We start from the raw sequence: 26,630 nt of genomic DNA on the forward strand, positions 1-26,630 counted from the left end.
TATTTATGTCACCCTAATTTGTAATATGCAAAAAAACGCTTCGTAATTATTCTTTGTCCAGAATTACTATTAAGAATGAAAAGGGGGAGGGGAGCAGCCAACAATTTGTTAATGGTTTAGTAGAGAAATGCCAGGTTAATTAAAACAACGGCAATAACAACAAAAAAAGGTACAATGTTTCCTAAGATTTACTGCCATTTTATTGAAGGGCCAACCTTCCTTAACATTCCAGCTGTGAAACTGCCTTAGGAAAATTCCAAGGCTGTAGTGGAAAGTGCAGTTAAGGTCTCCAACAGGACGCTGCTTGCCTGGGTCCCCGGCTGGCTTTACCCTAGGCCAGCAGATGCCAGCTCTAAGTGGGCGCTGGCGAAACCACAGGCTCACCAGGACCCGCCTGCCTGTTGCCTTTGGGTAACTAAACTACAAAGCCGCACTGTTGTAAAAAGTCTGCTCACACAAAGTAATACAGTGCTCTCTCTCGGCTTTTATGATCTGATTTCCTTTTAAATAGCTTCATTTTCCTCCGAAGAGCTCAAATGTGCCGTGGGTAACGGTAAAAATGGCAGCCGAGGGCTGCTCGGCTCAGAGAGCAGAAGGCACTGTTGAAGTGGTGAATATACTGAATTAGTTACCTTCAGTCAGTCAAATGGCCAGCAGAGGGGCAGTGTTTGTTTGTTGTTTGTTTAAAGGGTATAATCCAATGTAGCCAATTGCATGATTGCCTGTATACCATTTTCATCAAGAGGTCTTAGCTTTTAGCTTGCCGTTTTGAGTGGAAATTTCAGTAGAAAACTTAAAATTTGGGAGCACTAAAGAATTTGCAAAAGGCCTGGGGCAAAACCAGAAAACCAAAGGACAAAGAGCTTGGGCCCTGTAGGGTGCTATCCACACATTAGAGCCATAAGGAGATCATTTTTCCTTCCTTGTTACTGACAACTGTTCTTCTCTTAGGTTTTAGGAAGCAGCAATCTATCCATCTGAACTATCAGAGATGTGAGTTCAGAAGAGCAGTGCTGTTACAAACTTATTTACCTGTGTCATTAACAGAGACCAAAAGAAAACTCACTTAAGACTTCCCACGCTAAGGGAGCTATCCTGGTCTATATCAAACACAGGTAACTGACCTCCTTGTTGGCTCTGGTAGATCCTGTCCACATGACAGCTTCCACAGTAGGGGACACCGCATCAGATGGGTGAGGCTTGCTGCCCGTGCCGAAGGGCTTTCTTTATGCATACACAATCGCCCGCCAATGAAGTGACGCTCTCAGGTTCCCTAGACATCGTCTCACAAAATGAGTGTCTAACCAACAATTCTTTTTTTTTAAAAAAAATTATGCATACAGTGTTCTGCCTGCATGTCAGGAGAGGGCATCGGATCCCAGTACAGATGGCTGTGAGCCATGCGATTGCTGGGAATTGAACTCAGGATCCCTGGAAGAGTAACCAGTGCTCTTAATGGCTAAGCCATCTTTCCAGTTTCCCCAACAATTCTTTTTTGTTTGTTTGTTTGTTTGTTTGTTTTTCAAGACATGGTTTCTCTGTAGCTTTGGAGCCTGTTCTGGAACTGGCTCTTGTAGATCAGGCTGGCCTCGAACTCACAGAGTGAGTGCCTGCCTCTGCCTCTCAAGTGCTGGGATTAAAGGCGTGCGCCACCACCGCCCGGCTCTCCCAACAATTCTTAATGCACCAGAAAAGAAAGGAATAGGGACCATCTCTTCAAAGTCAAAGCAGAGAATTAAAATTCCAAATCCAGTTAAATGGATTATCTTTCGACTTTTAGGTATGAACGATCTCTGAAACGTGTATTCAAATTTATCCTATTTCTGTTGTTCAGGACTGTGTGTTGGGGTGGAAACAATGTCAGAGAAAAAGAAAGCAAAGGAGGCACAGACAGAAGGGAGAAAAGGGGAGGAGGAAGGAGGGTTCAACTTCTCCACGAAGGGGAAGTGTTCACTACTTCTGTCACTAGACCAGGTCACTTTCATGCCTTCTCATGGTTAAAGTCAGGATCTTCGACACTGAAGGCCATTTTTCTTATACACGCCCACCACTATTCAGAAGGGAGCTCACTCAACTATAAACGCATATGAGTCAAGAAAAATGCCCCCCATTGTGGAAGGTTGAGAGCCCTATCTCCATGCAAGAGGTCCGGATAGAAGTAATAATCCTGCTAACATTGATTACTCTCATAAACACAGTAACAGAACTCTGTCCTGAAGAAGAACAAAGAGACCCAGGGTCTGTGCTGCCTGAAATCACATAAATCTCTGAAGACTGGTTATATCCGTCCTGCTTCCCTGAGGCATTTGTCACACCCCTGACAAGATCAAAATGAGATAAGCCCCAGGAACTCTTGGGAGCTATTAGGATGATGATGTTAGGGAAGGGCCTAAAGTTAAGACTTAGCAGACATCATACTAGCCCATTAATAACCAACTGTCACTTGCTACTGCAGAAGCTAGGGTGACATATCCAGCAAGAAGCCTTTTCCCTTTAGAAGTGACAGTGGCCGGGTGGCTTCCTTAAAAAGGGACCTTTCCATTCCTAGTCACTTCTCTGACCTTTGTTCCACCAAACTTCCCCATTATCCCCTCGTTTTTCTTCTGAATACTATTTTGACTCTATTTAACGTCCGAGTTTTGGAGAAGTCATAGAAGAGCTAATTGGCGCCATTTATCTTCAGTGGACGTGCCATGTACGGCAGGACGTTAACTCCATTCTGTACAAGAATTAAAGGTTTAGAAAGTAACAAGTTTTTAACTACAGGGTAAAATACAAGTTACAAGTCCTCATTTGAGATTTATCAGAGTATAAATAAGATTTGTATTAGTTTTCAAGTAGAATGCTTTTAGTAATAATGACCTGGTTCTTACGTACGATACCTAGGATGCACTTTAGTACAGATGGAAAGGCATGTCAATCAAAGACCAGGATATTATCTAGTCATAAGGTATTTCTTAATTGCAAACCACATCCCCAATCCCAGACTTCAAGCAGAGATCTCAAGTTTTAGGCCTACTTGGGGCTACTGAATGAGAACCCGTCTTTAAAAAAAAAAGATTCAAACCATTGTGAGTCAGTTAATGTAGCCTTTAGAGATATACTGGAAAAAATAAAACTAATTTTCAGATTGAAATCTTAAGAAAAACTAAGGCATATACCTATGCTCATGTGGTAATATCAAAGTAGGAAAGAGTAAGATGGGGAGGGAAACTCACTAGAGAACTATGTCAAGCGACAAAGAGGTTAATTTCGGGTTATAAGATGTCGACGCTATAAAAGGAAGAATCAGGCTATAATATATACATTTTAGAGCTACAGAAAGCTTTAAAGAGTCATGAATGTACTTGAGATTGGCTGATATAGCATTAAGTACGGTGAATTCTGAACAAGAGCACTTCTGGGAGAGATCTTAAAAACAAGCATGAGGGAGTGACGCACGGTGGTGCACATCTTTAATCCCATACTCAGGAAGCAAAAGGCAGGTGGATCCCTGTGAGTTCGAGGCCAGCCTGGTCTACACAGACTTCCAGGCCAGTCAGGGCTACACAGTAAGACCCTGTCTCAAAAATAAAACAACCCAAAAAAATAAAAAAAAAAACAAAAAAAAAATAAAACAACCCACCAACAACAAAAACAAAGAACTAGGGGCTGGAGAGATGGCTCAGTGGTTAAAAGCGCTGGCTGCTTGTCCAGAGGACCATTGTTGGATTCCCAGCACCCACATGGTGGCTCAGAAACATCTGTAACTCTAGTCAAAGGGATCCAACGACTCAGTGGCTACCAGGTACACTCGCGGTACCTATACGTTCAGGCAAACCCTCAAAAAAAAATCCGAAAAACAAAATAAGAATTAGAACTAACTATTAAATACACAAATGGATGAATGAAAGAAAATAAAGATGGGAGGCTTCAGGAACCAATAGATAGCTAAGTGTCAGAGCAGGGGAAAGACTTATGAGAATAAATAAAATGTAGACATCATTTTTTAATATGGACAAGGCTTTATGAAGACTGGCCCTTCACATCTTGATTACAGTAGGAAAAGAGAAAATTACACACATACAGGTGGAAGAAAGCTGGCTAAGATAATGAAAAAGTAATCACTGGACAGAAACACTGGATGACCGACAGGGACGGGGCTTGCATTAACGTCTCAGCAGCTTTAATAAAAATATTTAAACAGTAACCAGGACAGGGCCATGGTTTTGGAAACCACGGTGAGCTGGCTGCCACAACAGAAACTTGTCTTGGGCTAATAAAATAGAAACAAGCTGAGGAAGAAGAACATTGTCGTCTTCTCCAGCTATGTGCCTGCTGAAGGGGTTTAAGTCCAATATGTTTTCACATTTATTTGCAAGATAAATGGACAGAGAGAAAGTGCTCCGATCGCTTGATATTAAACAGACTGGGAAGAACTTAAACGTTGTTATGCAAACCAGGACACTGTTAGGACTTAACAGGTTCAAGTAATGATTATTAACGAGAGTAACCCACATGTTTGATGTTGGGCACCACAAACAAGCAGCAATTTCCCTTCCTCCTCTTCCCTCTCCTCTTCTTTTTGTCAGACAGGCTCTACCTGTGTAGACCAGGCTGTCCAGGAACTCCATATATAGATAGATCGCCTGCCTCTGCCTCCTGAATGCTGAGATTAAAGGCATGTCTACTGCATATGGTCTAGCAATGTCTAAAGAGAAATAATATCAGGAAGATTTGACTTGCCAGACAGTGGTGGTGCACGCCTTTAATCTCAGCACTCAGGAGGCAGAGGCAGGCAGATCTCTGAGTTTGAGGCCAGCCTGGTCTACAGTATGAGATCTGGGACAGCCAGGGGCTACACAGAGAAACCTTGTCTTGAAAACAAACAAAAGAATGGTGAGAAAACTTGACTTATCAGTCATATCATTTTGATAATCAAATTTGTCTCTTTCTAAACAGTATTGAGATCGTTCTTGGAGTCATATTTTAAAATCTATGAATACTAACACTTCCCAAATTTTAAGCTAACTTTACCACTACACTAATATCTTTGGAAGAAGGATTTAGATTTGAGGATTTTTTTTGGTGTGTGTGTGTTGTCTCAATGACTGTATTTCAAAGTTTCTAGTGGGATGTAAACAAAACCAGAAGGATGTGTTTACTGTTGTGTAACAATACAGAGTTCACCTGCACTGGCAACAGCGATAATTCAACTACTGCACAGGCGATTAACTGGTATTTAATCTGCACGACTAAGTTATATTAATATTTGGGGAAAGAACACTAGCTCTAGCAAATTGGAAGTAAACAAAGACTATAAGAGTTGGCAGAGATCTACATTTGAAACTATTCTTCACGAACAGCCAAGCGAATCCAGTCAGACAGCAATAATAACACTATAGGTTAATTAGAGACCCTCTATTTGCTGAGACCAGCTACTGCCTCCTATGGAGCAGTTCTTTTGTGGAGAGAGCCCCGAGCCTGGACACAGGTCTGCCACCGCTGGAGCAAGAACCTTGTTCAAGTTAGTTAACCCTGTCTTGGAGCAATGCAGGAGCATGGCTGTGGGGAAGGCAAGATCTGGGGGCAGGGATCACAGGAACTGGGGAAATGATGTGTTTTTCTAGGGGTGTAGTCTTGAGGATGGAGCAGTGGGAGAGGGCCATGGGAAGAAACAATTCCACCCCGCTCCTCTGTCCTCAGCCGGCACCTTTTCAAAGGTCATAAGGAGAATGAATAAGCATTAAATCAACTAACAGGGGATAAAGGATGATATGTGTGTGTGTGGTGCACAGTACACAAGAGCCAGGAAAGAAAGGTATGTGTGTGTGTGTGTGTGAGTGTGTGTGTGCACAGAACACAAGAGCCAGGAATGACAAGGTGTGTGTGTGTGTGTGTGTGTGAGAGAGTGTGTGCACAGTACACAAGAGCCAGGAAAGACAAGGTGTGTGTGTGTGACTGTGTGCACAGTACACAAGAGCCAGGAAAGACAAGGTGTGTGTGTGTGTGTGAGTGTGTGCACAGTACACAAGAGCCAGGAAAGACAAGGTGTGTGTGTGTGTGTGTGTGCACAGTACACAAGAGCCAGGAAAGACAAGGTGTGTGTGCATGTGTGAGAAAGAGTGTGTGCACAGTACACAAGAGCCAGGAAAGACAAGGTGTGTGTGTGTGTGTGTGAGTGTGTGTGTGTGTGTACAGTACACAAGAGCCAGGAAAGAAAAGGTGTGTGTGGGGGGGGGCGGGGTGAGAGAACCTGCAGGGTTGTTCCTCAGGCATCAGCCCTCTTGCTTTCTGAAACGGTCTTCCATTGGTCAGGAGCTCTCCAGAGAAACTAGCCTTGCTAAGTCACTGAATCACAGAGATTCTGTCTGTCTCTGCTTCCCCAGCTGGGACTACAAGTTCTTGCCACCAATTCAGAGGGTTTTTTTTGTTTTGTTTTGTTTTTTTGTTGCTTTTTTTTTTTTGATGTTTATTTACTTTTGTTTGTAAAGCGTGGGTTTGGGGGATCAAATCAGGTTCTCAGATTGACTTTACCAAATGAACTATCTCCACAGCCAAGCTGGTTTGTTTAAGACAAGGTCTTGTAGCCCAGACTAGCTTAAAACTTGCTATGTAGCTAAGAATAAAACTGAACTCGTGTCTCCAAACTACCAAGTGCAGAATTATATGCCCAGGATATTTCCCCCCAGAGTATTATTTTAACAGTCAATATAACCAATAAATAAATAAATAAGTCCTAAATCCTGTTTTCCAGAGACCGCCGAGGACAAGTCCATAAACACAGTTGAATATATATATATATATTACTTTCCCGCAAAGAACAATGACTTTCTACATATCCTTTCACAACTGTTTCCTTCCACTTAAATACACCCTGTGTGTGTCTCACACGACTTTCCCTCTATATTCCTACTTCTTAGGAGGTGCACACTCCTCCCACCTTGTGGACATACCACCATTTTGTCTGAGCTTTTAATGCCTAAAAGAATTTTCCGCTAGCCTTTTTAAAACGTGTCATGAAATGAGACATTAAAAGAATTCAGTAACAAAACGAGCTCAGCAGGAGACCTAAAATAGCATTAATAAGGATTTGTCCTTAATTTTAAAAACGAAATTCAAAGCTTCACATTGCTCTTGGATTCGCAGCTTTTCCGAAGCCCAGTCCATTTATAAAAAGCAAGAGCTTCTTTCTGGGTGTGCTTGGTTTAGAAAAGGTCATTTCTAGCTGAAGAGCGCCACCTAGTGCCTCTTTTCCTCCTGCAGGCTGTGGGAGGATTTCTGCAAACAAGCCACTTACTTCAAGGACTATCTATCACTGGGCTCATTAACTTAGGTTTCAGTATACAGCGCGTTTATGGTTCCAGCTGTGTTGATTAAGGAAATTGATCGCACTGTTCTGTGGTCTTGGAGAAAAAGCAAAGCACAGATTAAAAGTCAAAAACAGTTATATAACTTTTTTTTTTTAAACTGACCTGTTCAATTAAACATGCCCCTTCAAACAAGACAAATTGACTTCTACATGGTGACACAGTCCCTGGAATAATAGATGGATCAATTATGGGAGCACATCATTCTACCAAGCTCTTCACGTTTGAGATGAGCGATATGACATCTGGAAAAAAAGCAGATTCTGAAATCAGAGATCTGCAGAGGGTACCACGGGCACTGTGTGACCCAGGGCGTTCCTTTGTGAATCGCTTGCAATAGAGGTCCCATTGTGGTGTTCCGTGGCACTGCGATAATGGGAAGCAGGGGGCTCAGCCTCGGGAGCTCATTAAGTCAGTGGCAGGAGACTGATGCCCAGACACCCAGTGGCTGCAGCCACCTACCCGACTAGCCCTGGCTGTTTCAATTAGTATACTTCCTTTACTTGAGTCATACCTGACCTACGCTTTACTACGCATTGTTAAATAGTTGTCAGAGTCCGTGTTGAAATGACTATCTTTCAAATGGGTCATGAAGTGACTCTGTGATCAAATTCACAGGAGTCCTAAAGAATCAAGAGGCTTTGGCCTCAGTTGTAGATAAATCCCACGTGGCGGTTCAGCAGAGGAAGACTTCGCCACCTCAGGGACTGCGAGCCGCCAACTGGGCACAGCGCTCCTGTCTCTCTAAAACCGGTTTATTCATGATTAAGCAAATCCTTAAGAAATTTCCTTTATGCTTATCCAGTGCTCAAATTATTTTTATATCTAGGAGATTATTTTCATGAGTATTTACAAGTCAAAGTCAATAAGAATGCAGTTTTAATACCTAGTATGAAACAGTCTGGATGCATTTAATTTTGACTCTGAAAGTTGCCTTTAGCAAGAATGAAATCTTTTAGGATCCTAGGCTTTATCACACAGATACTCCACAAGTTGTTCGACAAATCCTGCTTTCATCTAGCCACTGAGAGAGTGAAACAGGTCCTCCCCAACCCTGCAGCATCCCTACATAAATATCAGAGAGAGAAGAAGCTCGTGTATCTCAGCCTCCTCCATATTGTATTATAGATTGGGATGATTCTCCAAGCAGACCTCAGGAAGCAATCGCCCACTGGGTGACATTCCAAGCAAGATGAGAGGTAGATTTTAAAGGAGTTATTCAAAGTCTAAAATTACAGGCTATTTTCTCCTTTAAGAGAATCCATAACAGCTAAAAAGCAGACAACAGAAAAGAAAGAAGGAAAATGCCCATGTACTTTATATTATTTATCTAGTTGATTAAAATTAGATTCCTTGAAACTAGCCAGTGGAAAGGAAGCCATTGCACAAGTGAGACCACGTGAAACGCTGGCCAGACCCTGGCCTGAGTCTGCAGCCAGTCCTGCCACTGGCCTTCTTGGAGGCAGTGGATGAGTTCACTGTTTTTAGGCTTTGGGTTTGATTGCTTCAAGATCCACATGATTGGATGGGAGCTTGTGCTTGCTTTTACAGTATCAGATTACAAACCCTACCAGGATCTTAGGCCTCGGCCTTTAGGTATTGATGGAAACATTGAGCCTGGCGATTTCTCCTTCATCCTTGGATATCAGAACAGCCATAGCTAATGGAAGCCCACGATTCTCCTCCACAGAGCGGCTGGGAGAATAGCACCGTCCCCTGCCCATAAGTACTGAGGAAGGGGATGCTGCACTGTAGCTTCCCCTCCCTTTTCCTGTCCTTCTACCTGCTACCTCGACACAAGGGACTATCTCAACAACCCTGTGGCGGCTAAGTCAAAGAAGATGACAATTTGAGCGGGTTACACATAATGATGAAGTTAGGAAGACACAAACATTTGCAAACTAAGGCATGTATACCTCAGAGAGCATGGTGGTGCATGCCTTTAATATCAACATTCAGGAGGCCGAGGCAGGAGGATTTCTGTGTATTTGAGGCCAGGATACTCTACATAGCAAGTTCTAGGCCAGCCAGGGCTGCACAGTGAGGCCCTGTCTCAAAACAACAATAGCAAGAGATCGCCATCTCGGAAGATCTCCACCTACAACTTCGGGCTGGTATCTACAACGTCTGAACATGTCTGGGGTTTGGTGTACGGGAGCTGGGCAGGAGAGGACTGAAATAGCCGTGCAAGGCCCTGGGTTTTACTCCTGGCACTGCAGATAAATAATATATAGAAATGAGATAAAACAAGATCTCAAATATCTCCTTTTCATGTTGTTGCAAGTAACACGCTTAAAGCACAAATTTTGGGAAGACAGAGAAAAACCTAAAGAATTAGATCACACCCTATCAGATGCATCTATCAAAGAACGAACCGCAGCAAACATGTTTCATAGATGCAAACTCTTTCACAGCTGGCTAGACAGCCATGCAGAAGAGCAAACCCAAGGCACTTGGATCACCTTAATCCCAGGATAAGGACCCCAGTTTCTTTATATATTGTGTATTTTGCTTTTCCAGATAGGTTTTCTCTGTGAAGTCCTGGCTGTCCTGAAACTCACTCTGTAGACCAGGCTGGCCTTGAACCCAAGAGATCCACCTGCCTCTGCCTTCTGAGTGCTGAAATTAAAGGTGTGTGCCACCTCCTGGCTCTTCTATATTTTGAACTAATTTTATCAGCTCATCACCGAGCTCCCTTGGTAAGAAAGGAGTTTCTTTCCTAAAACAAACACACCGGCTTTGGACTCCACGCTCACTCACACTGAGAAACTGAATGGCTGAATAAATAACGATACTCTGTGGAATAGCTGGCTAGGAAAATAAGGCTAGGAAAACAAGGACAAATTCCAAAGTCTGCTTTAACATGTGGCAGTGTGATAACAGCTGAACATAAAGAGCAAGCCAGCACCTATGAAGGCCTTTGGCATCTAGACCAAAAGACAAGGGTGACTCCGTGGCAGCCAATCCCACCCCGACCTCCAGTCATGGTCACCTTAGGACCATTCCCATAGCTCCTATTCACGTTCTTCTTTATCTGCTCACTGCAAGCAATCTGCAGTCACGGTTATACCACCAGCTCGGCCTACTGCTAGGGGTTAACGTGTCAGCTTCCGTCCACACATGGGCGACAGTAAACACCACTGCCAAAGACCAGGGCACTGAATGATTTGACTGAGGGGAAAAGAGAGGGAAGGGAAAACAGTAACTCTAGAGATGAGCTCGTGTGCACAGGTGGGTGCACCCCCAGAGTCTCAGGAACATGGGAGGCAGCGCTTGTGTGTACTGGTGGGAGCACCCCCAGAGTCTCAGGAACATGGGGTCAGCACTCATGTGCACAGGTGGGTGCACCCCCAGAGTCTCAGGAACATGGGAGGCAGCGCTTGTGTGTACGGGTGGGAGCACCCCCAGAGTCTCAGGAACATGGGGTCAGCACTCATGTGCACTGGTGGGAGCACCCCCAGAGTCTCAGGAACATGGGGGGCAGCGCTCGCTCTTTCCCAGTATTTGTCCAGCTTGCTCCTGTCTGCGGTCTTCAAATGTGTTCACGGAGCCAAGAACCTCACCTGTCTAGGAGACAAGGGAGTGAGAGAGATGCTACAGCCAGCAGCTTGGGGTTACCATGTGTAACACAGACTGTACAATTAAACTTGAATTCACATAGACAGTGAGTAAGTTTAGGGAACATGCAATAGTTAGGACAACTGGCATTGAAAACACTGTTATGTGAAATTCAAATTTGGCCAGCAGCTCAGGACGACTTTTCTTCTGGATAAACAGGGAGACCGATATTAACAGCTTTCCTGCCCCCAGCACGGCAACCTAACTCTACAAGCTGGCCTCCAGGTCCTCTGATGTTCGCATAAAGTATTTGGCTGCTCCTAGGATGCTATCAAAGTCTGAAAACCGCTTTGGTAGATGCATTCAAGCAACGCGTCTGAGCCCTGCTGTCTGTGGATTTCCCATCAATAAACCAAGAGCATCTGGATGCTGGGAAAATTAATTAAAGCCTGTAAAGCTCTTTGAAATTGGCATGTTCAGCCACATATGCTACAAAATATTTATCACATGCCAGACTGCCTGGAAGCATGATCGGTAGCAACTAGAAGACAAGAGATTCTAAAGTGTTAAGTCAAGAAATTGTAGTATTTCCACATTGAAGAACCAACCACAGCTCTAAGGAGAGGGTTCACCTTTCCAAACAGACAAACGGACATGATTCCTTGTCAAGCAAAAGTAGAGTAGTTTAGATTGTTATTTTAAAAGCTAAATTATAGTTGGTAAAGTTTGCTCTGTTTTGATAAATTACATTTTTTTTTAAAAGAGTTCAAGAAATATCAACCAATGAAGACCTGGCAGTGGCGGGGCACGCCTTTACGCCCAGCACTCGGGAGGCCGAGGCAGAGGGGTCTCTGAGTCTCAGTCTCGCCTGGGATAGTGAGTTCCAGGCGAGACAGGGTCATGTTGTGAGACTGCTTCCAAAGGAAGGAGGAGGAGGAGGAGGAGGAGGAGGAGGAGGAGGAGGAGGAGGAGGAGGGAGCTAAGCAGAAAGCAGTTCATCTCCTAATCTCCTATGAGTCTACTGTTTTCTATTTATACTTGTAGGCTTTTTTTTTTAAAGAAAGATTTATTTATTATGTATACAATATTCTGTCTGCATGTATGCCTGCACGCCAGAAGAGGGCACCAGGTCTCATTATAGATGGTTGTGAACCACCACGCAGTTGCTGAGAATTGAACTTGGGACCTCTGGAAAAACAGCCAGTGCTCTTAATTGCTGAGCCATCTCTCCAAGCCCAGTAAGGTGTGTTTTTTGTTTTTTTTTTTTTTTTTTTTTGCTTTGTTGTTGTTTTAAAAACATTAAAAAGGGTTTCATGAAAACAGAGATAGCAACATAGCAGATCACAATTTGAGGCTACTCAGTGACACTTTTTCTGCCTGACCCTTAGAGTCCACAGAATCTCTACCAGGAGCTAGCACAAGCAACCTCGAATCCCTTGATGCTGGCCAAGCAGAGATTCAAACCTGTCAGTGAACCTGAAGAGTTTGGAGTGTGTTCATACAATGACAAAAGGATCCGTGAGTGTACACCTGTGGGGAGGGGGCAGCTGTTCTCCATCTGTAAGGAGGAGTCTCTTACTCAGAAGCTTAGAGGGAAGGTTGTCAAAGTCATCTCTAACTGCTGATTGAACTGTTGAGGGGTAGCAGCCCCTTCACAAACAGCAGAATCAATGCCGGTGTCACCGAGAAAGAATTGCAGCTCACAGACCTCGTGGCTCTCTCCTGGTTTCCATCCACTCTGCCCTGTATCTAAAATGACTCGATCTCCAGTTCTAATGGCTTGGCCGACTCCTGCTCATCCTTTGGGTCCAGCTTAACCTGAGCTTGCTTCTCATCACAACCCACACAGGACAAAAGGGCTTGCGCCTTCACCTCTGTATATAACCCAGTTCAAGTGCTTTTATTCGCTACCAACAGTGGGCTCTCTCAAGATTGGGCCAGCCTAATGCTTGTGTTCCTAGAGCCTTACCCTAAGCCTGGAACGATGCAACCACCCAATAAAGGCACGCTACAAGGAAACCATGTCCCCAAGTTGAAATATGCATGACGAAGTTGAATACTAAAGGCTGACGTGCATATGTGAGTATAGTGAATGTAGTGAGACAAGTGAATATGCAAAATAGGCATCTATACTCTGATGTGGCATGGTCAGGAAAAGATGAAAGGGTCTCGGTAACCATTTGAGGAGCTAGGATAACAGAAGCCCTGGGACATCCTCGAGAGTCCCCATGAAAGGTTGCCAGCTGTACCCTGAAGGGCTGGCCTCCAGACGGAGGGCTCCGACGGCTGGATTTCCACTCTGCCCCTAACAGCGCTAAAGAGGCCAAAGGTGTCATTAGGAAGCCCAGTGGGTACCTTCACACACTTATTACCACTGGGCGGTGTTTGATCTCGGAGTCACGGCTGAGGTGACCCAGATTCCAACTGGTGATTATTAATGTCACAACTAGAGAGCCCTTGCACGGCACATTGGAGTCACTTAGGAACCTGCTGGGAGATGCACCCCTGAGTGTTGCTGCCGATGAGGCTTGTGGACTCTGCTACTCCGGCTGCATGCCTACCAGTGTGGGCTTATGATTGAGCCCGGCTTCATTAGAATGTGACAGACATTTGAGGTCCTGAGGATCTGCTGAAAAGTTAATGGCTCAACGAATTACAACGCACTAGAAGGTACTTTCCGCTGGGTCTGGTCGCATGCGCAACCTTGTACCGGCCGGGATTAGCACGACCCAGAGGGGACCTTATTGCTGGCTGCACATCTGTTAAGTGTACCTCTGAAATAAATGAGAATGCCATCGGGGGTCTCAAAAATATCAGGACTCAATCAAATGGCACTATCTTCAAGCAAACCTTGGTCAAAAGCCATGGACATTTTAAACACGGCTATTAATATTCTGTGATTATACAAACACACATGAGCACAGCACTCTGAGTCCCATGCTTTAAATCCTCTGTATTTCCCATGATGAACATAACACTCACAGTTATCTTTTTTTTTTTTTTTGCCAAAGACAAGGAAGTCATTGTTATACATACATCACATTGGTGACTTTCTACTTAATAACTCTGCTTTTCTGTTTATTTTATTTTAGGTTTTCAGAGACAGGGTTTCTCCGAGTAGCCCTGGCTGTCCTGGAACTCACTCTATAGACCTCGGACTCACAGAGATCTGCCTGCCTCTGCCTCCCGAGTGCTAGGATTAAAGGCGTGTGCCCCAATCTATTTTATCTGTGGCTATCATACTGTACCGCAAGAAATCTAGAACAACTGTTGGGTCTGCGAAGGATATATATCCCTGAACATAGCAACTTCTGGATTTGGAACTGACCACAGGGAGGAATGGATAGAGCTGTGAGCTGAACCTTGCTAACCGGAGTGTTTCCAGGTGACTTTTAATAAATCTAGTCATCCACTCAGGTGGTGACGATGACTACAGGACACCACTTCTGCTAGCCACTGTCCAGCCCCCTGAAGAGATAGCCTCTAACTCAGGCATTTTGGAATCAAATAAAGTATAAACTAAGAATATCACCATGCCGTTCATATTCTAACCGAGGCCACTGAGGTAGAATAGAATAAGAAGTCTAGAGAATTAAGTGATGCATCCAACTCCCCCAACTCAGTGAGAGCCACCAGTTAAAGGCATTTCCTACACAGGACATATCTGTGGAAGGACAGCCGTGTGTAGGAGACCATAGACACATCAACCGTGCTGGGTAAGCCACAGCGACGTTCACTCAACCTTCCTGCTTTTCTTTCCTTTGAAAACCTCAGCTGCAGATGTGCTTTAGCGAGGGGCTGCCAAGCCACAGCTGCTTAGCAGCTAGAGCCTTGAACCCGGTGGATTCCTCATCAGGACATCGGGTTAACCTTGGGTAGCCCCCTCCAAACCCAAAGTAAAGATGCATAAGGTATATATCCCTGAAGGCACTCTGCACTTGGGGGGCATTTGTCTTACTGTGGTAAAAAAAGAAGAAAGTGTCAATTAAAAACATGATCGTTTCTGGACAAATAAGTTGGTTAGGCTTCTTAAAAAGTTGAGCCACTGCCAATTAGTCCTGGAACCTGAGACATTACAATAATAATAACTCAAGCAACTAGGATTCCTAGCAAGCAGGTTGAAATCAGGAGTAAGTGACAGCCTGTCACCCTGGGGCAGCCCCAAAGCCTGTCTGAGGATGCTTCCTCCACCTCTCTCTTAAGTAGGGAGTGTAGCTCATGGCGAAGAGGAAGGCCACGGAGCTTTCTTTCCGCAGACGCTCATCTCTGAGGACTGAGTTCCCTCTGCTGTGTAGTCCTAGCTTACCTGTCACTGTGGGGTGGAGGAAGGGAAAGGAGGGTGACCAGCCCGTCCTTGACTCTTGCCTCTCACCTAGTTTTATTCCAATGAGAGGGAAGTTTCTCAGAAACTTCAGCTAGGAAAAAAAAACAAAACAAAACACCTTAGACAGGCTGGGTGCATGCCTTTAATCCCAGCATTTGGGAGATGAGGCAGGCAGATCTCCGAGCCCTAGGCCAGCCTAGTCTACTTGTTCCAAGAACAAGGTCTATGTGGAGAATCCGGTCTCGAAACACAACCAAACCAAACCAAACCAAACAACAACAAAACAACCTAAACCCCAAACAAGAAAGACTCAGGGAAGAAACAGTCCTGGCTTCTTTTGTCTTTACATTATGTATAACATGGTCCCTAAGTACCAGATTTGTAGAGAAGAAATTATCTCATAACTTTACGGCTTGAGTATCAGAATGAAACGATAGTAAAATGTTTTTCTGAGCACTGCATACCACTGTACTGCAGTGAGGATTCACTCTGTTCACAGTTATTGAGTACCTACCATGTTCTAGAGCTGGGGACGGGGCTGCAGACCAGGAAAACAGAGAGTTGGCTTTCTAGGACTATGGAGAAGTCACAGGTGGGGCTGGTGGGTGGCACTGGGGAATGAAGGGGCGCTGTTGCTGAGCCTCCCAAGCCAGAGCAGGGATTCCCTTCTGAGCCCACTGACAAGAAAGGTATCTTTCTGTATTATATCTCTGATCCCTCGGGCAGTGACATGAATGACACAGTGAGCCTCCATCCCATGCCCTTTTATAGGAGTTTGGAATCCATCACAAGCATGGGATTAGCTGGGAAACCTGAGGACAGTTAAATCCACAAATACAAACCTCTGTGTCACACTGGGAGGCAGCACCCCCCCACCAGCCCCCCACTTGCTCTCCCAATGATCCTTCAACTCTGTCAGCTATGGCTTAGCTCTTCCTGCATCCAGCGCCTTGTGTCATTCACAAAATGACTGAAAGTAAGAGTTTTCAGTTACACCGTGCTAACAACCCAAGTGTAGAAATGTCCACTCAGGCCCCGGGACGTTTGATTTAGCAATGCGCACTGGACAGGAAGAGGTGCCGAAGCAGTTGATTTCGTGACTGGTTGGTTGTACCTGCACAGTGAGAAGTCCAAGGGACATCGGAAAGCTAGTCAGATTGTAGAATTGTTTTTTTTTTTTTTTTTTTTGATTTTCGAGACAGGGTTTCTCCGTAGCATTTTGCTTCCTGTTCTGGAACTAGCTCTTGTAGACCAGGCTGGCCTCGAACTCACAGAGATCCGCCTGCCTCTGCCTCCCAAGTGCTGGGATTAAAGGCGTGCGCCACCACCGCCCGGCAGATTGTAGAATTGTTAACTTAAAAACCTTATTACATTAAGAAAAAGTTAGATCAAATTAAAAACACAATAGCAAACAAACAAAAGTCTGGGAAACTGAAGAAGCACTCATGGTCCTCTTTGGTTTTTGCTGTGCAGGTGACTATTCATTCACTGTGTCCGGGAAGGGACCCAAGGACTTATGCTTGCTGGTCACATGCACCAGACTGACTTTTCAAGTTCCATGTAGCTTGTGGAGGCTGAAACGATGGTCTACTGGATAGCCACGAGCAGCAACTAAAACCGCAGACCAAAAAGGCAAAGGAAGGAGACGGGTAACAAATCCTATTAATGAATTTCCACAAACTATATGTTTGTCACATTTTATTGAGACTCGGATGGGAGCCTCTGCGCAGAGCATGAAGTGCGGTTTTCAAGAATTTCGCGTTATGGAATGTACGTGGAATTATGTCTGTGCAAGGATGAAAATAATACTGGCTACAGAAATAACTACAACTGGCCAGTTTAAAGACTGCTCCAGGGGCTGCAGAGATGGCTCAGAGGTTAAGAGCACTGCACTGCTCTTCCAAAGGTCCTGAGTTCAATTCCCGGCAACCACATGGTGGCTCACAACCATCTGTAATGAGGTCTGGTGCCCTCTTCTGGCCTGCAGGCATACATGCAGAAAGAATATTATATACATAATAAATAAATAAAAATAAATATTTTTTTAAAAAAAGCCTGCTCCACTAGTCCAAAGAGATGAGAACTGAGTTATAGGGATGGCTCAGTGGTTAGGAGGGGCACTCTTCTCCTAGAGAGCTTGGGCTCGGTTCCCAGCACCCATGTAATGTGTATCACAACATCTGCAACAACAACTCCAGCTTCAGGGGGACCTGAGGCTGTCTTCCTGACTCTGTGGCGACTTCACTTACACGGTACATATCCCTGTTCCTCCTGTCCCCTCCCCACAACTACAAAGAAAATAAATCTTAAAAAAGTAGAAAGGGTGGAGAGATGGCCCAGGGGTTAAGCACACTGGCCGCTCTTCCAGACGACCCAAGTTCAATTCCCAGCACCGACATGGCAGCTCACAACTGCCTGTAGCTCCAGCCCCAGGGGCCCTGATACCCTCCCATGCAGGTAGAACACTAATGCACATAAAAATAAATAAAACTAAAAAAACTGGAAATGGAAATCAGTATTCCTGTTGTTGAAAGGACAGACCTGTATCTCTCTACACAAGATGCTTATCTAAAAACTCATATTAATAGTTTTATTTTAAAATGTCTGATCTTATGAGTCAAAATATTTAAAGGTAGGATGCAAAATTGTAAAAAAAATTGTAATAAGCTCATAATTTTTCAGATACTTTTTTTGTTTGTTTGTTTGTTTTTCGAGACAAAAAAGACAAAAAGGGTTTGTCTGTAGCTTTGGAGCCTGTCCTGGAACTAGCTCTTGTAGACCAGGCTGACCTTGAAATTACAGAGATCCACCTGCCTCAGCCCCCCAAGTGCTGGGATTAAAGGCGTGCACCAACACCACCGCCCAGCACAGATAAGTTTCTTAAAATTTATAGTGATATATTTGGGTAATAGTTCTTAAATTGACATATTTATATAATCGCAAAACTCTGAAAATATTTATTAAACAACTATAGGAACTAGGAATGTAAGAAGACATAAAGTCATTTTTTCAACAGTATGCAAATTGTGCTTTCTGAAAAACTTGTACTTTGGAATAAGATGCACCCCTCTCCCCCATTTCCTGATACCTTTTTAGGGAGAATACTCCCAAGTTTAAATTACTAATTACTATGAGTCAATTACCAATCTGAAACAAATTACAAGAAATATGCTTTGAGTATGGCAAACATACTGTAAAATAATATACTTATGATGTTGTTTTTTCAGATTAGTAAATGATTATGTTAATTGTTTTAAATTTGGAGATAGTGTACCTAAAAGGTGTCTCCAGGGTAACAAAAATATAGCGGGTATACTGTTCGAGAACACAATTTGCATTACAATTTCACAAAGTTCTTTGACATCAGGCATCTGTATTTGCTGGCAGCGAGTGAGTGTCAGGCAGGGGTAGGTCTCTGCCCTGTGACATGAATCACCATGAATCATATCTAGTACTGGGCCCAGTGACACTTCAAGAGTTAGCGATAGAATGGAGTTCAGCATGGATGAACAAAAGAGGAAGGGTGGAAGGAGGCAGAGAGGGACGGTGAAAAAGTGAGTGGGAAGGGAAGAAGAAAAAGCAGAAAGCATTGAGTTCAGCCCCTGTGGGGCAAAGACAAAACTGTCGTCCTGGCAGTGAATCTCTGACACCGTCTAATTCAAGTGGCTCTACCACATCCGTGTACCGGAATCACCTGAATGGCTGATTCAGGCCATGTGTGCAAGAGTCCATCCAAGGGCTGGGGGCGTGGCTAGCGGTGAGCCCACACAGGACTTTCCTGGGTTCAATATCCAGTATTGAGAAATGCACGCCCCCTTGCCCCACCTTAAAAATCTCTGTGCATTATTTGTCCTTTGATAAAGTTCCACAGGTGTTTATGATTACATTCTTTAATTACATACAGACATATCCTAATTCTTTCACTGTATATATGAGAAAACTGAGGCCCAGAGATGCCGAGGAACCGACTGAAAACCACACAGCTATTGGCCTGTAGTCCCGCTTTTATGATTTTTTCCAGGAAAAAAAAAAAAAACAAACAAACCAAAAACCAGTCTTCCTCTGCATGGTTGGTTCCTTGTGAGCTCACAGCTGTCTGTCCTAGAATCCTGCTCATGAACAGGAAGGATACACCAACAAGATATTCTCTCAAAAATGACTAAAACAATGTTTAAAAAAAGCCAGTGTCTCCAGGTGGCAATCACAAAGCCAGCCAGCAGGCTCTTCCCACTCTGATGACCTGGTCACCTGTTTTTTACACAGCCAAGTCAGCTGTGCAAAGCGCTCCCATCCCAACAGCGCGGCTGTTTGCTTTCCCTGGGTCAGGAGGAGGAGGGGAAAATGATTTTCTTGGCTAACTCCTTACAATTTAAAAGAAGGTTAAGAAAGTACATTTTCCAATCCTTCAAAATGGAGAAAGCTGGCCTGCCTTTCTCACACTTGGCAGGGCTGAAGGACATGTTTTTGGCTATTAGCCCACGTAGCTGGTCACGTTTATAGACGGCCCACAACAGGAACGTAGATGGTGAAGTCAGTTAGACCTCTATGTCTATTTTCTCCCCTCCCTTCGTAGTCACGGAAAAGCACAAAAGGCTAAAGCATTTCAGAACAACGTGAGGGGCTCAGCTATCACTTCAGCCCATTGCTCAAGTCTTGTGCGCAAATGGGAGCTGAGGCTACTCAGTGGAATTCCTCGTGGGACCCTTGAGATGAACCAAGCTAAGCTAAGCAGAATGTGGTGTGGAATTCCCATAGCACATCTGCACTTTCTATAAGAAACATCTGGGGCTCCATGTACTTCAGGCCTCACTTGATCGTTTCTCAAAAAATTATGTAGCACACATAAACTCCAAACACTACCCATATTTGTTAATTACACAGACACAGAAGAATTGAATGTGTCATTTCTCTTGACAGAGGTTAGACAAGTGTTCCAGCATGTGTGTTCTGGGCAGTCTTCTCATGTGAAGCCTAACATGGTCTGTCATGGGTCTCTTTTAAAGCCAAGTGCCTCTAACCTCCTTCCCGCTCAGAATCAAGGAACTTAAGATTATTCAAGCGTGGAAATAGCCTAACTGGAGATATCCATTACACCTACCAAGTTATTGATTTCTTCAGGTTACCATGCTACTTCCTTGTCATAACTTAAGTAATCATAAAACACAAACGCCTCTGGTGAAGATACAACACAGCTCCAATCACTTTTCTTTCACTAAGGTGAAATAGTCCAATTTTACTATTAGGCTAGTATGTGTGCATGTATGCGTGAGTCTGTGAGCTTGCGTGTGGGTATGTGTGTGTGTGTGTGTGTGTGTGTGTATGTGTGTTCTGTTTTAATGGTATTTACTGAGGAACTGGTCCCTGAAGCAAAGGGCCCACATGCAGTGGGCTCGTTTCTGCTGTTCCCGCAGGGGCTCCATGAAATATGGCATTTACAAATTTGGACTAAACAGCACTATTTATTGCATGGTGGAAACAGTCCAAAAGTGCTAAGAGAGATGTTGGCATTCAGGAAAGCCCACTACTGTTGAACCCAAAGAAGAACTATATTCTCCTGGATGCACTGGAGGCACTGAAAGAGCCAGTGTGAAAATCCTTCCTGGGGACCATTTCAGCACCTCACCCATTGGATCCCCTCTGGCTGTGGGTGTTGTGTTTCAGGTGGAGGAGGCACAAAACTGTTCTGGAAACAGAGCTCCCCCGCCTCCACAATTCTGATCCCAGTCCACACAAGCCAAGTCCCAAGACTGTGTATTTTCTTATTTTCAAGATTAGTACGTCAAGTCCATCCGCTGGCTATTGGAGGGCTGGAGTCACCACTGTGTTAGAAAAAGTTGTAAGCCCCCAGAGGAGGTGGACTGGGAAGCCCTGGTGGCCGAGGAATACCTGAAATTATTTGCTGTCTCCTCTTCTGTCTTAAGTATGTTTTTAACTCTCTACCATTTTAGTATTTTTGTTTTAAACAGCTCTTCATTTGAAAATGGCAAGATGAAATAATTTGAATAAAAGGCAATGTATCAGATATCCAAAGGCCTAAAAGAATAATTTTTGATAGGTCTCTAAAGAAAAAAGGAAAAAAAAACTTGAAAACATTGTGGCATACAATGTGTTACCAGATAACCTTTCTCCTTCCTTGGGGGAACCCAATGGCACACAAAGTTTCTTTCCTTTATTAAGCCACTGTGTTTGCTCAGAGCAAATGGTACCCTAGAAAACTGGGGTCACATCACATTAAGTGCTGGCTACTCTATATTGGCCTTTCTAATTTTTTTTTAAAAGGCAACACAAATGGAGGAAAAGGTGGTTATAAAAAAACATCACAGGAAACCAAATAGCCTTTATTTAAATTAAAAGCAATCATGGCCTGATTCTTGGAGCTCACTAGGAAATGCTTTTGGCATGCAGCTGCTGCGTGGGGCCAATCTCATGTGTAATTGGAAACATTTCAAACAGAATTGTTACTGAAGTCACAGACCATAATTGTGAGCTGTGGGCTCAGTACCTCCATAAAAGAAGGCGGTGGAACTATGGGAGGGGACTCGGGGCACTGGGGGCATCTTAATGCAGAATGTCACCCTTCACTGACACATCTCTCTTTCCAAAGGCCAGAAGAGTACAGCAAAGCTGGTGGGAGATGGAAACCCACCAGCAGGACAGAGTACCAAGACAACTGAAATAACACAGCCCTCACTTGTTTCCTGACAACTATGTAACGAGCTGGAAAGGAAGGGGTTGGCTCCAATCCCCCAGGGAGAAAAACGCAACCTCAGCTTCATGGGCCAGTTGGTTTCTTAGGATCACCTAAGAAAAACTTGGGGAGAAGAGTTACATAAAAGTGAATGACAGCTATTGGCTCATTTGCAGTTCTGTTTTCAAATGCTTACAGTGGTTTCTGTCTATCTGACCTTTTTTTTTTCTTATAGGAAAATGACCACGGAAGGTGGGACTATCTTTGTGTTCTCCTAGAAGTCCCTTCAGATGTGACCACGAGCATTTAGTTTAAACAGACAGACACAGGAAGAATTATTGAACTGTCTGAGAGGCCTGATCCCCCGAGTAACTGGAAACAGCCCATGCCCGCGGACCAGCAGCTCAGGAACAGCTCGCGGAAAAACCATGTCATTCTGGCACACGGCGAGGGATCTGATTATTCTGTCGTATCTCTGTGCCAGAAATGTCATGACATCAGCATGCGCCAAGCTATAAAGCAAACCTCTTTCCACTGCCTTCTTCAGGAGAGGGTCAGGAGATACGGGGCAGGCGATGCTTCCTGGCTGCTATTGGCCAGCCTTTCCCAGCTCCTGGATGCAGGGCCTACGACACCACTTCTGCTAAGCGCCACTGTAAACCACGTGGTGCATTTGCTGGTTGCCAGGGTGCTGAGGGACGACTTTTGCATGTGTCCAAAGGGAGGGGTCCAGAAGGACAAGGCTCTGTGCTGCCCTTCTGTCAGAAGCACAGCCTTACTCTGTCAGAAGCACAGCCTCCCTTTCTACTGAGGCTTTGAGACACTGTAGCAGTACCTGGCTTGGCCTCTAGATAACTCTGCTCCCTGCTCCAACCCTTTGTTCACACCCACTTTCTGAAGTTCCTTATCCAATAACCCCTTATTGGAGAAAAATAATAATCCCTTAGCATACCAACCCACCCACTCACCAAGAAACACCTCATTCACTTTCCTTATTCCTCTTCATTCTAGAACATTGCACCTAGATTTACATAATTTTAGTATTCTCACAATAGTAAGAGTTGAACAAAGAATACTGTTTTATATAACACGGAGAAAACACAGAACTGTTTTCCTGAGGGGAGGAGTCTATCTTGGTCAGATGACATAACAAAGATTCCTGTGCACACATGAGAATCAGTGTGTGTGTGTGGGGGGGGGGTTCGTATGTGGTGTCAGCATGGAGGTCAGAGGTTGATGTCACTCATCTCCCTCTATGTCTCTCCACCTTGTTTTTTGACGCAGTCTCTCAGGGAACCTAAACTCACTGATGGTCTAGCCGGTTCCCTGGGTGCTCTGGAAACCGCCTGCCCTGTTCCGCTGTTGCTGAGATTACAACTGCAGGTAACCATGCCTTTACGTGGGTCCTGGGGATCTGAACCAGGGCCCTCATACTTGTATAACAAGCTCTTTACCAACTGAGTCATCTCTCCAGAACCCTGTTGTTGACTTTTGAAATTCTACTTTCTTAAAATGGAAAATTTATCCATTATAAGATACTATGTTCAGGGAACTAACTGCTGTAATTAAAATACCAACCAATAAAGGATCATCTCGACTGAGAATTGTTGCCCTTAATATTAGACAATTCAAAAATATAGGGTAAGTTATTGTGAGAGTTTCTACCTGGTTCTCATTCTATTTCTCCAGTATTAGGGATGTCACTCCCATGGGGTGTGGCTCAGCTGTGGAGCCGAGCACATGCCCAGGTTTGTCCCCAGTATTGCAAAGACATTGCTTGCAGAACCTAACCTTTTGTGGGCCACGGACAAGCTACTGTAGACTTTAAAGAGATTACCTATTCTGGATATTTTAAACTACTAAGAGAGACTAGCAGGGACACTTCTACCACAGTCTAGCTATCAACCACCAAGTTTCTTTTTCCTTCTAGCTTGTGCTAAGTTTTCTTTCATCACCCAAGCTGATTCATTATAACAAAAAGTAGACCCATGATCCTTGGTTTTATATATATATATATATATATATATATATATACATATATATGTGTGTATATATAGCCAACCTTTTAAGCATCATTGATATTCCCTGCAAAACTGATTGAATCTGTCACTTTAGTGAAATATAGCAGTTTTCTCTTAAAAACAATCCGTGAATCAACAGGCTCACTCACTGGTAACTCTCCAATCATACCAAATTAAGAATGGGACAATCAAATTACCAAACTCATTCACTCATATCAACCTTTCCATCTTTAGACACCATTCTGCTCCCCTCTTTTCCTTCCCAAGGCTCATTTCAAAGCACGAGTCATTCATCCTCACCAGGCATGACTTATTTTGAGTTATCGGTAAGTGTGCGAACTCTTAACTGAGGGTAGCATCCCTTATTCCTAGTGCCTTTTGTATAGCCCCTACATTGTTAGCCTTTAAATCCTCCGTATAAACATTTCTAGAAGTGCTTATTAAATATCTCCTTCTGTGTTTTCTGACTCGCCAGCGGATGGCATTTAGAACTCTTTGCTACCAGCAGGTGCTGTATTTTGCTTTCTTTAGGCTCCAGCTGGCTACAATGATAGATTCTTGTCCCAGCTACCTAGGCTAGGGACCACATTGGAGGCGAAATGAACCCAACCCCACCAGACAGCAAGATAAATGGTTGCTGTTTAAGTTTTAAATCCCCTGGTGGGAGTAAATATTGTTCTAGGCGAAAAGGCTCGACAAACATTGCGTCATCCTTACGGAGCTGTCTTGATGAAAACAGAATTTTTAGATTAGGTTGGTCCTAAATCTAAAAGTGTATCTATCTGGCTGTCAAGGGTTTTGGTATTCTCTCCTCCCCATTTCCTACTCTAAAAACAGACATATTGTTGGGGATGATCAAACGCGGCTGACACGTCCCAAGGGGCACGGTCCCACTCTTGGTAAAGAAGGCCGCCGAACACTGACACTTCACTGAGGATAATGGCGACAGCAAAGGCTTAGTCGGAAAAAGGCCAGTTGTCACCTAAGTGACAGGCAACAGCTGAGCTCACACATCTGGAGCTAGAGGAGGGCAAACCTTAACAGCCCTCATTCGTCTACACCTTGGGCCTGTCTGAAGATGGAAGTCTCCTTCACTCCAAAAGTACATTAAAAAATATCTGATGGCGAACCACGTCAATTACGTAACATCAGCGCAGCGCAGACACTGCCTTCCGAAAGCGCTGATTAAAACCAGGCGGCAGACAGAACTGTTCAGGGACAGATAGGAGATACAATTTCATCAAGTATAATTTGTCATTCATAAAACCTACCCTAAAAGCCACAAATGCAGTTTTTTTTTTTTTAAAAAAAAAAAACAGCACAAGTGCACTTGGGCTCTACCAGGGATTTTCACATATGCTCCTTCAGACCGGTTCGCCGTGCGTTCTTCTCCTTTATACTGGCTGCAGTCCTGCCTGACACGTTTTAAAACCAGGAACCAAGTGCGTCAAGCTTAAGAATCTGAGTCCTCCCGGGGCGGGCTGGAACTCAAAGCAGTGCCAGCCGTCCCCGCGACCTCCCGGGTACACCCCCCCCTCCATCTTCAGTCTCCTGAACGCAATCTGTGGACAATTTTCCGAAAGTCCCAAAAATAACACGGCCCTGCCAATAGTCGTTGGCGATGCCGTTTGTTTTTCTTAGAGGGCAATGAAAACTCAACAGCTTTTCTGCTGCATCCCGAGTCCCGCTCCTGCTAATTATTAACAGACCTAGTTTCTTCAACTTTTTCTGCCAGAAGGGAGGACGCCGCGGCTCCCCTTCTCTCCCACGGGTGAGCTGCGTGCAGAGTGGGGTCTCCACGGAGGGCAGGCTGCGGCTGCTTCTCCAGGGCAGGCGGCCCTTCCCGGGCGCGCTAGGGGCCGAGCCTCCCCGCAGACGCCAGTAGGTGACAGGCGATCCTCAGCCACTCACCCTCGCCTCCCCGCTCTTGCGTGGCCCGATTCGGGGCCATGCAGCTGGCCTCGGCGCCGGGGAAGGGGGGGAGAGCCGGCACGACCTGGCTGCCACGCAGCACGAGGGGCCGTGCGCCCAGCCTCTGCGCCACCACAACCCAGCAGCCCTCCCGGAGTCTTCCCCGCGCTCTCAAACCGCCGGACGTCCCATCCCGCGCCGTGACAACGCGGCCCGAGCCGCGGCGGCCCGAGCCGCGGCGTCCCCCGCCCCGGCGCCCCGAGCCACTCACCCCAACGCGCGAGCGGTGGCCGCGCGATCTTCCTCGCCGGCGCTGGGAGCTGCGGTCCTCCGCGTCAGGCGCGCTCCCGCGTGCGCAGCCCCGGGTGCGTCTGCAGCCGGGCACGGAGCGCTGCGGCCGCGCGGTACCAGGTCAGCGCAGGCGGCGCGGGGATGGCATGGTGGCGGCTCCCCGGCCGCTGCTCGGCTGCAGGCGGAGTGCGCGCTCCAGCCGGGGCCGCTGCAGAGCACCCGCCCCGGGCCGCCGAGCGGGCGCCAGCGAAATCCCGGAGCGCGGACGGCTGGGATGCAGGAGACTCTGCGCGCCCACGCGCACAGTGCAGGGCCCCGATCCCTCCCGCCAGGCTGCACCCGCCGGGCTGCGGTCTGCAGGCCCGCGAGTCTCCGCCCCGTCCCGCCCCGCCCCCGAGTCTCTGCCCTTTTTAATGCTGTGGTCGTGGTTCAGTCAATAATCCAGATGGATTGATTGCGAGATAGAAAGGGTGAAGGGGAGGAAAAGG

The 26,630-nt window shown here is 45.3% G+C and overlaps 1 protein-coding gene across 2 annotated transcripts in view; it reads right to left on the reverse strand.

The window, feature by feature from the left end:
- Prickle1 (prickle planar cell polarity protein 1) overlaps nt 1-26,396 on the reverse strand; it is a 91,458-nt gene extending 65,062 nt beyond the window's left edge. The window contains exon 1 of one of the 2 annotated variants that reach the window (XM_057792431.1): nt 26,123-26,396. The gene's annotated coding sequence lies outside the window, so the exon portion shown is untranslated. Of the gene's footprint in view, nt 1-25,649; nt 25,764-26,122 lie in introns of those variants that run through there. The other variant, XM_057792434.1, reaches the window with a different exon arrangement.
- Nucleotides 26,397-26,630: the final 234 nt, after the last annotated feature.

This window comes from Chionomys nivalis, chromosome 17, assembly GCF_950005125.1.
Source record: "Chionomys nivalis chromosome 17, mChiNiv1.1, whole genome shotgun sequence".
Lineage (NCBI taxonomy): Eukaryota > Metazoa > Chordata > Mammalia > Rodentia > Cricetidae > Chionomys > Chionomys nivalis.